The sequence below is a fragment of the Erpetoichthys calabaricus genome, chromosome 16 (assembly GCF_900747795.2).
Source record: "Erpetoichthys calabaricus chromosome 16, fErpCal1.3, whole genome shotgun sequence".
Lineage (NCBI taxonomy): Eukaryota > Metazoa > Chordata > Cladistia > Polypteriformes > Polypteridae > Erpetoichthys > Erpetoichthys calabaricus.
This window is the reverse complement of record NC_041409.2, coordinates 37140183-37146177: the sequence shown is the minus strand read 5'-3', so window position 1 is coordinate 37146177 and position 5995 is coordinate 37140183.

Sequence of the window (5995 nt, the reverse complement as noted above, 5' to 3'; positions counted from 1 at the left end):
ACATGTTTAATTATTCTATCCTTCCAGTGTCGCGCCAGCCCCAGCAAGAATACAGCGCGAGGCAGAAACAATCTGTGAACGGAGCGCCAGATCCTTCCTAGGTGCTGCAACACTGTGTCCTCACATGGGTAATTATTAAAAATACAGATTATTTAAATGAAGTTTTATCTGTATAATATAATAAACATATTTTGCTGCATTTCATCTTAAAATGATAGTCATCATATGTAAATACGTGCCTTATAAAGTGGCTCAGATTGTGCAATATTAGATAGATAGATAGATAGATATATACTATTATAACTGTAGTGCAAGTTTACAGTGAGGTAATTGTACTTATAAGTACAAACAGTTCTACAAGGAGCACTTGATGGACTGATTGAGTGCATTTAAAGTTCTTGGGATGAAACTGTTTCTGAACCGCGCGAGGTCTGTACAGGAAAGGCTCTGAAGCGTTTGTCGTATGAGAGCAGTTCAAATAGGCAGCATGGCTGAGGCAGCGTGTGCTTGATGCTGTATACTGATAATTCTCTTTCTGATCAACTGCTGTAGAGCTGTGATTCCACACTCAGATACAGTGATATAAACACTCTGAATGGTGCAGTGACAGTAATATGGAAAAAAACGATCCGCTGTGGCAACCCCTAACAGGAGCAGCTGAAAGAAGAAGAAGAAGGTGCAGTGAGAGTAACAACGCTAAAGCAGTTATGGTATTTAGAATAGTTTGACCATTCTGTGGACCATTATATTGTTACAGGTTAATTACAATCAGATGCATTAAACTAATAAACAATATGTGGTTACGTTCACTGTATTTATAAAGCTGTGTCAGGGATGTGGATCTAAAAAAGAAAGGGAAACCACACTGGAACAAAAGCACTGCTTTGATGCTGGGTGCCGCCAGTTTGGAAAATGAGTGGAGAACTTGCGTATGCCAAGCATTTAACTAGCGTGAAAATGTGCTTGCCTTAACGGCAAGTTTAGGTTTTATACATCGCGATTTGAGCATGGAAATGGGCTTATGCAACATTTTTGTGCGTACACACCATTTATACATGAGGCCCCAGATGAGATGAGTCCATGGTTTTGTCACGTTTAGTGACATTAGGTGCCTACAGGTTTGCAACTGGTGGAGGAGCACAGCCAGTTATTATCTCGGCAGACCTCACAACATTTATCTTTGGAATAGACTGTTACAGAGTAAAACCAGTCAAAAATGGAGAATTTGATCACACTTTCAATTATGGATTTGTAAAATTGTACCAGGACTGGCGGGGAAATGTTCAACTTTAATTAGCATATTTAGTAGAACTGCTGCTGACCCTTCTTAGTGATGGAAGTGGCGTTAATGTCCCAGCTAAGAGTGTTTGTGATAGTTGTGCCCAAAAATTGCAAAGCTTCCACCACATAGACTGCAGAATCATTCATTACTAGGGAGAAAGCCTGTAACTACCGTTTGTAAAAGTCAATTACCATGTCTGCTGTCTTGGTGGGATTGAGCACCAGGTTATTTGCAGATGATAGAAGCACAATTTAATAAATAGATAAGCTTAACACCATATACTACATGATAGATATTTTTATTATTAAAATAAACTTCATTCATCTAGTAAGAAAAAATACCAAACTTCAATACAGTCAATTAGCATACATTCAATATGTTTTACTAAAGAAAACTGTATTTCATAAAAAGAACAATGTAAATGTAAATGTAAAATGTACAGCATTAAAAGTTCTGCCTGACTGAAAGCCGCTTTCTCCATAGCAGTCTGGAATGTCAGTGTATCAGGTCACATACAGTGGTGTGAAAAACTATTTGCCCCCTTCCTGATTTCTTATTCTTTTGCATGTTTGTCACACAAAATGTTTCTGATCATCAAACACATTTAACCATTAGTCAAATATAACACAAGTAAACACAAAATGCAGTTTTTCAATGATGGTTTTTATTATTTAGGGAGAAAAAAAATCCAAACCTACATGGCCCTGTGTGAAAAAGTAATTGCCCCCTTGTTAAAAAATAACCTAACTGTGGTGTATCACACCTGAGTTCAATTTCCGTAGCCACCCCCAGGCCTGATTACTGCCACACCTGTTTCAATCAAGAAATCACTTAAATAGGAGCTGCCTGACACAGAGAAGTAGACCAAAAGCACCTCAAAAGCTAGACATCATGCCAAGATCCAAAGAAATTCAGGAACAAATGAGAACAGAAGTAATTGAGATCTATCAGTCTGGTAAAGGTTATAAAGCCATTTCTAAAGCTTTGGGACTCCAGCGAACCACAGTGAGAGCCATTATCCACAAATGGCAAAAACATGGAACAGTGGTGAACCTTCCCAGGAGTGGCCGGCCGACCAAAATTACCCCAAGAGCGCAGAGACGACTCATCCGAGAGGTCACAAAAGACCCCAGGACAACGTCTAAAGAACTGCAGGCCTCACTTGCCTCAATTAAGGTCAGTGTTCACGACTCCACCATAAGAAAGAGACTGGGCAAAAACGGCCTGCATGGCAGATTTCCAAGACGCAAACCACTGTTAAGCAAAAAGAACATTAGGGCTCGTCTCAATTTTGCTAAGAAACATCTCAATGATTGCCAAGACTTTTGGGAAAATACCTTGTGGACTGATGAGTCAAAAGTTGAACTTTTTGGAAGGCAAATGTCCCGTTACATCTGGCGTAAAAGGAACACAGCATTTCAGAAAAAGAACATCATACCAACAGTAAAATATGGTGGTGGTAGTGTGATGGTCTGGGGTTGTTTTGCTACTTCAGGACCTGGAAGGCTTGCTGTGATAGATGGAACCATGAATTCTACTGTCTACCAAAAAATCCTGAAGGAGAATGTCCGGCCATCTGTTCGTCAACTCAAGCTGAAGCGATCTTGGGTGCTGCAACAGGACAATGACCCAAAACACACCAGCAAATCCACCTCTGAATGGCTGAAGAAAAACAAAATGAAGACTTTGAAGTGGCCTAGTCAAAGTCCTGACCTGAATCCAATTGAGATGCTATGGCATGACCTTAAAAAGGCGGTTCATGCTAGAAAACCCTCAAATAAAGCTGAATTACAACAATTTTGCAAAGATGAGTGGGCCAAAATTCCTCCAGAGTGCTGTAAAAGACTCATTGCAAGTTATCGCAAACGCTTGATTGCAGTTATTGCTGCTAAGGGTGGCCCAACCAGTTATTAGGTTCAGGGGGCAATTACTTTTTCACACAGGGCCATGTAGGTTTGGATTTTTTTTTCTCCCTAAATAATAAAAACCACCATTTACAAACTGCATTTTGTGTTTACTTGTGTTATATTTGACTAATGGTTAAATGTGTTTGATGATCAGAAACATTTTGTGTGACAAACATGCAAAAGAATAAGAAATCAGGAAGGGGGCAAATAGTTTTTCACACCACTGTAAACTGCAGCGGGTCACTCGGACAGCAGAAAAGATTGTAGGCCTGAAACTGAAGGTCCTTTGAGGTTCTGAAACTATATTACTTCACATCTTTTAACCAACAACCTGCTCAGCACTTGGAATTTAGAACTGTGGTCGTCTCCAGACTTTGATGAACACTCTGACTGCATCTGAGAAGGATAACAGCAGTCATACCCAGAGTGCCTCAGCTAAATGCCTTGTCAGACTACACAATTTTTACAGACTTAGTTAACAATCTTAGCAAGTCAGTCAGGTAGCGCTCGAGTCACCACCGGTCATCTAGTCTGACATACCCAGAGACTCAGTCTGCAACGCACACCGACTAAAACAAACAGGTTAGATTTTGTTTGAAGGCATACAGATGGCTGTCAGTGAGTGCTCAGCTGGAATTATAATGCGTGCAATGCACTGGCAATGAAGCTGGTGAAGTGTGTACTTTGTCTCATTCTTTACACACTATAACCAAATGGGAAAAAAAAGAAGAAAAGGCTGAGATTGCAGCTAAACTTATCATATGTGGAAAGCATTAGTACATCACTGGAAAGGTCAATCAGCACGTAACTGGCTATCAGTAGAAAGGGCGAGTTTGTGATTCTCTGGAAAGGTGGAATTGTGCTAAGAAGTTGCCACTAAGTTGTGTAATTTGTTATCTCCTGTAATTTCTAGTTGCGGTAATGAGCTCAGAAGCTGCAGTCTTCAAGTTTCATATCCCCACCAAGTGAGAGTGCAGACTTAGGGTGTAGTTTGTTCTAATTGTATAATACTTTTAGTAGCGGCACATCCCATTGTTTTAGCCAGTGTTATTACGAGATGTGCACATGCCAGCACAAGTAACCATTCATTAGTGATTGCCAGCCGACAGCAGCACAAAAATCAGAGAGCACCAGAAGAGCACGATTCATAGGATACAAGGGAGCGGGGTCAGTGCAAAGAGATCGAGTAGGAAGAAAACAGAAAGAAACTGAAAGGGAGAACAATTACTGATTTTAGGGAAAGGAAAAACAAGGATGATTGGGCAGGAAAGGCCAGCTGATTAGTTTATGGGGAGGAGGAGGACAAAGGGCTAGGGGGCTCTGGGAGGTGGGTTCGCTCTCTGCAGCTGACAAAGCTGAAAGTCAGAGCTGGTGAGAGAGGCCATGAGAGCAGGAGCAAGGTTGGGGTCCTGATACAGTGGCATCCAAGAGGTGTCACGGTGCCCAGGGAGTTGTCAGTTCAGGGTCTGTGGGTACCAAGTGAGGTGACAGATCAGAAGGATGTGGTGGGCCAAGTCCATGAAACGCCCCGGATCATGTAGAGCAGGGGTCCCCAACCCCCAGTCCACGGCCCACTACCGGTCCGCAGCCGTCTGACAGCCGGGCCGCGAGAGAACTGCCGGCAACGGCGACTCACTCAGACTTTTCAGAACGCTTGGCTGGCGGGGCTTTGCAGCGGTGCAGAGAGAGGAGAGAGACTATTACAACAAAGTATTGTTACGGTCCTGACAGTTTCCCCTTATGACATGAGTCTATAGAAATCACGTTACTACGAAGTACATTCAACAGATGCTTTCATTACAACAAAGTGACCTTGAAATGCTTGAACGAATCATCCACAGAGCAGTTAGATCTGTGGTCGCAGCTCAGATGTGCACGTTTGCACAACGATCCCCAAACAGAAACATTGTAAAAAAATTTCTTTCTTCGAACTTTCCTCGTACTGTTTTTTTTTTTTTTTTGCTGTTTTTGTTGTCTGTGGTTTTCAGTGATTCCTTTTGCTTATTGCTTGTCAACATTTGAAAAACATCCATTGGAATTTAACTCATTGTCACCCTCCTATAGAAACAGCAGACACGAAAAAAAGATAGCAGTGTTAATGTTTGTGATGTGCAATCTGTTGGATTGGCAAATGTAAAGCATATGTCTTTGTTATATGCAAAAAAAGAAGAAAAATCTCAGGTTGCAAACGTATGCAAACTGCTTAATAACTTTAATAATAATAGAAATGTTATGTAAATTGTGTATAAAACTCCCCCGACCGGTCCGTGGAAAAATTTGCATCTCATAAAGTGGTCCTTGCTGTCAAAAAGGTTGGGGACCACTGATGTAGAGGACTAAGAAAGAGTTTACAGCACGATATGTAGCAACTTTACTTTTCTGTACTGGATTTTAACCTATTTAATGAATCATGTTTTTAATGGATTGACTTTTGATGACAATTTTATGGATTATTTATTTATTAAATAACTGTACCGTTTGCATATATACAAATGCACTTTAACTGTAATAAACTGTTAGTGCCTTTTGACAAGTAAATCTCATCCCTCACGCTGGCTCCTCCTTGGTCGTGACCATCAATGCCCTTGCAAGAGGGCAGAGCCAAGGATGCGGGCATTACACCTCTGCAGGATCATTCATAGTGCTGATACTCAATGGAGTTACGCCTGCAGTGCCTTACATGGATTGAATCCTGAAAGGAATACTTTAATACAAGCTAAATGTAAAACTATTGTGGTTTGGTTGCCGTTATCTTGTCACTGTCATGGCTTTCAGGTGGCATTGTAATCGGAATGATTTTCCCACA